The following is an 8016-nucleotide window of genomic DNA, read 5'->3' as shown; positions in this document are numbered from 1 at the left end:
TTAATGTGGCGTCCACATCGAATAGCAAGTCGCATTGACATTAATTATATTTCCTTAGAAATGTGATTAAATTACATGTCTAACAGTAATCAATTAATTTCGATCAAATGAAAATTAGGTAAGTTACAGCTGTTTCATCCATTTCAACTTTGTAAAACTATGATAAATGGCTAATTAGAATTCTTTGTAATTTCAGCCCTCCTGACATAAAAAATGGATTATTACAAGTGGTCGGTTTTTAATATAATTTGAAGTGACATATATAAATATATATATATATATATATATATATATATATATATATATATATGTATAACGATGTTAAAAATATATGATCTTGATTGACAATTGAAATCAATCCTATAAAAATTAATTTAGATAAATATTAGGCGTATTGAATTGAAACAAATAACTTGTATGACAATTTATTAGCCGGTTGATTTAAATACCCTGACTTCCTAATTATAAGTTACTGACGATGTCAACTGATAATGTTATTGATATACGAAAAAAAAATTATTTGATTGACAATTGAAGTTAATCGTATGGAAAATAATTTAAATAAATATTAGTCGTATTGACCAGTCGGTTATTCAAGTCAAGTTAGTAGAGTAGTGTGTTATTAAAATAAGTCTGTTATTACTAGTGGTAATATTAATAGACTCACAAATAACCTGTTAGTCGATTTTAAAATAATTTGAAGTGACTAACCACTAACCAGGTAATTGATATAAATAGTGTGACAACCTATTAGTCGGTTGATTTAAATAACTTGACTTCCAAATTATAAGTTATTGACGATAATAAGTAGAAAGATAATATTTTTGATATATTAAAACAGATTATTTGATTAACAATTGAAATCAATTGTATAAAAAATAATTTAGATAAATATTTGTCGTACTGATCAGTGTCGTGTATCCAGTTGATTCGAGTCACCAATCGGTTATTCAAACTAGTCGTTAGTCGAGTAATCTGTTATTGATCACTAATTCCCAAGCATTGAATATCCAGTTGATTCAATAAACTAGTCGGTTATTCAAATTAGTCGTTAGTGGAATAGTCTGTTATTGAAATAAGTCCCAAGTTTAATTACTACTAGTGGCAGGATTAATCGACTAATAAATAACTTATTAGTCGGTTTCTAAAATAATTTGAAGTGACTGACTACTAATCAGGTAATTAACACAAATCACTCGTATGACCTCCTAATTATAAGTTATTGACAATGATAAATATACTGACGATGTTACTGATATACAAAAACGAACTATTTAACTGACAACTGAAATCAGGATGAAAAAAAATTAGATAAATATTAATCCTACTGATCAGCGATGAGTATCCAATTTATTCGACTGACCAGTCGGTTATTTAAGTCAAGTTAGTAGAGTAACCTGTTATTGTTATCCCCATGTTTAATTAATACTAATGGTGGGATTAGTCGACTCACAAGTAACCGATTAGTCGGTTTTTAAAATTATCTGAAGTGTCTAACGACGAATAACCAGATGATTGTTACAAATCACTTGTGTGACAATCTATTAGTTGTATGATTCAAATATGTCAAGTTATTGATATACAAAAACAGACCATTTGATTGACAAGTAATCAGTTGTATGAAAAATAATTTAGATAAATATTAGTTATTCAGTTTTGAGTAGCCAGTTGATTCAACTGACCAGTCGGTTATTCAAGTCAAGTTAGCAGAGTAGTCTATTATAGAAATTTGATTGACAAGGAAATAAGCCGGCATTCCCAATAGCGAAGTTGTGCTTCAAAAAGGTTACATTGTTGAGGTAAAATTTTAAATTTGCAGGTACTTAATTAAATAGAATTATATAAATTTTGGCATCATAAAATTGAAATTCAATATGTTCTATCCATGGCCACACATAAATGTAATATAATTTCACAGTTACAAAATTATTGTTATATCTTATCCAATAAGTGAGGAACTTAAACGATACAAATATAGAAATAAAAACACAAAACCACTAAAAAACATGAATGTCAACAGAAGAACCGTAGAACAAAGGTCGCATCTTGTCGATTTACATCCGGTAAAAGTAAATATACAATACCGGTTAATCTAATTGTTCTCCTTTTTAAATAAACATGCACGTTGGAAATGTGGAAAGCCGCTCGACAAACACAGAGAGTCGTTCTTGTCAAATAAATATGTAAATGCGTACACATTTCCCGGATATAATAATATCAGGACTGGGGACCCGACTTAATTCTACTTGGAAATACCGGAAACGCCCGCTTAATACGGGAGTTAATTTTAATGGAGATTTACGGGTATTTAAATAACTTTGTTTTGATTTATGTCGGCCGATTTATCTGTGCATAGGTACACATAAATAAGGGCTGTTGTGCTTTTAGTGTCTTAGTTTGTAACTTTATGGAGTGATTTATGCAAGTTTTCTCCGGGTTTTTAATTAACATATCTGCGTCCTCTATCTTCAAAGTTCAATTGTTAAAATCCACTAAATCACCCGATTATGTGTGAAACTTTTAAACGACAGTTTATTTAAAACGTTCTTTGAAACTATTTCAAGACATTCTCGGCTGTACTTAAAAAAAAGTATACGTGAAAAGAAGAATAACGCACAATATTTTTAAGTACCTTTGAAGTCGACCCTTTAAGCAGCAATTTAAATTTTAATATGGTGCTCAGCTAATTTATCTGTCCGCTCTGATTGCGACAGGCATGTGGATGCGAAAGCACTTCTGAAAGAATGCGAAGAGGCAAATTCACACACCCCCACCTCGTGCCAATTAGAAAAAGCATGTTTGCAGCGGCGGCTCTTGCGGCGAAACGTCCCAAATTATAGAAGAGCGTAACTTCAAAGGTGGCGCGCGACTACGAGAGTATCCTCTCGACCGATCGTACTCGCACCGGGAAACTTGGGAGCAACGGTGAGCCACCGCGAATTAATCACCCCTATTAATTATCCTTTGAAGGTTGCCAAGACCCTCAGCCCCGGGATCAAAACTACGTCGTCTTTGAATTTGTTTCTAAAGATTGCGGGATGGAATTTTAATTGCTAGTCTAACACCTTTCAAAACTTTTTATGTGATTACATTAATGTTTCATTGAAAGGTAATTTCAGTATGCATGTTTTTAGTGTTATTACAAATAAAACTTAACGCAGTTGGGTTGAAAATTATTCAATAGAATCGTGCACTATTAAACCCGGACCCGACAACGAAAAACAATGGACGGAATAAAAGATAAAATCCCCCTTGTTTTTAACTTAATGTCTTTTGATTGATTAAAATACGGGGCCGTGAAGCACATTCGTACATTCACCATTTGAATATATTTCAAAGACAATTTCCCCCGTTTAAAGGGGTTGAATTTATAAGCGTCATATTTAATTATTTTTGATTTGTTTAAAGAGGCAGGTATTTTGAGGGTTCGGTGGTAGTGGTGGGTTCCGCTTTGTTTCACTGATCGGGGAAATAAATTACTTACGCTTTGGTTTATGAAACCTAAATTATATTATTAATATCCAGCAGCAACGAATGAACGATAATTAATGATAAAATTATGATACTGTCTTTAACGATTGAAAGTTTGCGATAGCCGCACCTTTGCGTGTTTGAAGATAATTGTTGTTATAAATTTTAATTAATGTTTTAAATATGGAACTATTGAATTGTTTCAATTGTTGCAAGTATCAATCATCCCCCATTGTTATCGGCTTTTCTGAATAATTTATCAATTCGTTCATTATAAATTGGTACGTTATAATTGATAGTTCGTCTACTTTAAGATACACGTAAGTGGTGCTAATTATTAAAAAAAATATATTCTGTCACGGTTGAATATTTATTATCCTACGAGGATCGATGTAAATTACAAAATTTCATTGGTATTATGTCCAGACAGAGATTCCGTTTCATTTTACAACAAAACGTATCAATAAATAACTAAGGTTTACAAGGACACAAAGATTTAATTTCAGGAGAATAATATTATATAAAATAAATGCTGTGAATAAATACTATAAAACAACAGTAACTTCGGGAATTCGGACACTTTTATTACTTGGACATTTTGAGGATTTTCAATCTGTAATTCGGACGTAAAAATAATACGTACTAAAAACAAGAATTTTTCTTTCTGAACAAACTTATATTACATACACACATTAACTCTTTTACTTGAAACCATTATTAAAATATTTGGAAATGTTAGACATCACTGTTGTCTCAAATTACAAAACCAGAAAATTCAGATGAAGAAAATATTTCACACTCAGAGCTCTAATGAATATTTAGCCTAATAGGCGAAGAAGATTTGAAAAAGACCACCGAATCTTTAAGAGTTATTGATCCAGAATACAACTTGAATAAGAAGGATATAACATGAGCAGAATCTAAAAAGGTTACTTTGAAGAAGGGTTCTTCAAAGTCAGATGATGTGTATGTAGACCCAATCAAAAATGTAGTTGCTGCTAATAAGTTCTTATTGATCATTCGTTTAGAATAATCTTCACATGAAAGACATATTACTTCTGGGAAAAGAAAGTAATTGATGCAGCTGTATATAAGATGGTTCAAACAAAAATTGGCACACATTTAATTAAAACGTAAACTTTTGACTAATTAGATTCGTTTACAATGTATAGTAAATTATATGATATATCTGTATCAAAAGTGACGCCAGTAATCCGGATAACTTGATAGTTTAGATGTACATCGGAATGATACCTGCCCAGTTATCCAAAAAGCATTAAAGGATATTATTAAACATGTAGAGAGTCAGAGGATGATGTAAATGTAGAGAAAGTCAAACATACAGATGCTGTCAATGCGTTCTTACTGAATATCCAATAGACTGAAGGGAATAACTTCCCCACGGGAGACATATCACTTCTGAGAAGGCTCGAAAAAAGCAATTCATTTTGTTTTCATTCTAAAGTAACACCAGTAATCTGGATATCTCGATAATCCAGACATACTTCGTCGGATTTCAGAAGCTATAAGGTATGGTAATTTTTAAATTATTATACATTGATAGTTAATCTTATATCTTAAGATATAATTAATTGGTGATACTTACGTAAAAAGTAAATTGTGTTGCCGCTGGATATTTATTATCCGACAAGGATCTATGTAAACTACAAAATTTCACTGGAATTATGTCCAGACGATGATTCCTTTTCATTTTATAGCAACACGTATCAGTAAATTACAATAGTTTACAAGGTCGATAATAAGTAAATTGAAACACAACTTATGTAAACTATAGTCAAACTATAATAAAAGTTGAAATCTGACACATTGTTTGTTAAATATAAAATAAATATAATTATTATTATTATTATTATCATATATTATTTTGGTGCCAATAATGATTTTAATTCAAGATCAATGTTTAAATCGGGCAACATGATGAACAAGAAGAACACTGCCATTAAAGTTTTCACCTCCGAAATTACCAATGCAAATTTTGAGTGAAATCACACCGTTAAAATTGAGGCACACATTCGGCGGCAGAGAGACACCGCCCCTTTGTGAATTATCCGTCGGAGTTTCGACGAGAAAACTAACTTATCAGAGAGTGGAAACTTGGAGGCGCATCTGCTAATATCCAGCATAATTCGATTTCGACTGATGCAGCAACGTACAAACACACGGCAGCCAGCGAGGGGGACAAGGCGGAGATATATGTTGAGCATTTGTAGTATGTAGCCAGTGTAGCGTGCATCTAAAACCGACCCTTTGATATTTATTGTGGACCCCGCAGAACCATGTTATGAATTTATGGAATTAAGCTGATTATCATTCTCAAAGCCCTCTTGCTTTTTTAGTCGGTGTCCGTGAAATGCTGCGCATATGTTGTGATTTATAATGCCTGGCCGTTAATTAATTCCGTATTGATGTAATGAATCACGAAATCGTACGCGATAACACCAAAACGGTATAATTGGTGGATAATTGGATTCGCTCGTCAAAATTAGAAATCCATTGTGGATCTGGTAAAACCGCCGATACAGTCCAAATACTTAATGTGGCTCGCATTATGGCGAGACTTTTATCTTACATGGAATATGATTACACACATTTGCGGCCGTTGATTAAGAGCCGATTAAATGCCTATCCGATGCAAAACATCAAAGGCCTGGCCCTCATTCGACAAGCGGACGTAGAACTATTCATATCCATATCAGGATCTAGACGGTCTTGCTACTCTTTCATCAATCCAACGTAGAAAACAATCGATTGCATTCTTGGCGAGCCGAGGACTCGAAAGATAAAGGAACTGTCGACAGAGATGGACTGAAAAAAATAATTTAAGGTCGGTTCTATTATTCCGTTGACGGGCCGTTTGTTAATCCTTTACAACTTTTAATTTATTTACGTGGATTCTGCTTTCATGTTCCTACAAATAGGAGGAAAAAAAAATTAAAACTAACAGCCGGTTTGAGTTTGTTAAACACATACTTATTGAAATTAGAAACACAAGTTTACAATATTTAACAAATTAAAATGTACCTGAAGGCTTACTTTTATCTCAGTTTGTTTCAGTGCCTAAACTTCCTTAATTATAATCTTGTTCTTTTTTAAGTATTGCTAAACTTCTTACAGTTCAGTAAACTTCGTGCTGGATACTACCAGAATAAGTTCGTCGACAGCATTGATAAACGCATTCAGTGATTCTGACCGAATTGAGTCGGGTATTAGTTTAACTAAAGCAAAGTTTAAACCGGGACCGATGGAGATAAGGCTCATTTCCAACCCAAAAGTTTTTTTCTAATACTTCCTCTCTCACCACACAATAGATGCGGAAATATGTACTGATAACATCATCAAAACTTTCCCTCAAATACAACACAGAGTTAACATAATTAAATAAAAAACATACGACCAAAAGTTTGAGAATGGTAGAGTAAATTTAAGGGTAAAAGAGCATTTAGCTCCACGTGACACGCATTTAAATTAACGAAATCGTTTTTTTTTTTCTTTTGGGAGCCGCACCGGAGATCAGAAAATTATTTAAAACATATTTCCCGGTCATCGTGTGGCCGCTCTTAAATATTCAACGAGTCCCATTACTTATGCATTGCATCGGACTTGTGATCTGTGACATCAAAAGAATTTCATTAGAGCAAATCCCACGTACGTTTCCATTTATTCACGCTAATCTCACGGTTTCGAACTATTCTATCGCTTTAATTATTTATGTTTGTTTATATATAAAACACTCGCGGGTGTTTTTTGTGTCTGCGACAGCTGCCCGCAGTGGTGCCCGAAATGAGCTTTGACTAGTTAAAAATGTTCAGGTCGTCGCCAAAACGGCAGCTGTTTTATTAAAAATATGCCGGCGGAATTTTAAACGCCCCGGTAAATTTTATCGGAGCCATATTGTTTGCTAATGAAACGACAATTCAGTAAATTTTCGTGTTTGAATATCGCATTCGTTGTGCGTTCGACGTAGGCGACAAATGTTTTCTCACCGGTGAATTGGTAGTTCGGCGCTGGACATTTCTGAGAAGCCCCTCTTAAAATTCATCGCCTGAAATATCCCTTATTGTTTTTTTTTACATAAAATTTGTTTAAGAGATTCATTTTAATTGATCAACACACTAAATATGTATTATTCAAATATAATGACTGAACAAGATTACAAAACACTTGTTGGGCACATTTTTATCAATGCCGGATTTTCCTGTTGTCATAAGTTTAACTATACATAAATTATTTATAATTGAAAGAAGAAAAAGTAAAATATTTGAAAAATCTCTTCAAAATTGTAATAGCAAAGTTTATTACTTAGGCTACACTACACGTTGATCGTGTCTAATACAAAGAAACTAGTTTTGAATTTGAATATACAGTATAATTTCGGTAGTCCGGACACACATTAATCCATAAATTACAGTAATTTGGACACCCTTACTGTTCGGTCATTTGAGGATTTTGCCTCAATAATTCGGGGGTGAAAATAATACACACTAAAAACAAGAATTTTGCTGACCGAACAAGCTCCCATATTCA

This window comes from Aethina tumida, chromosome 1 (assembly GCF_024364675.1).
Source record: "Aethina tumida isolate Nest 87 chromosome 1, icAetTumi1.1, whole genome shotgun sequence".
NCBI lineage: Eukaryota > Metazoa > Arthropoda > Insecta > Coleoptera > Nitidulidae > Aethina > Aethina tumida.
This window is presented reverse-complemented; position numbering follows the sequence as displayed.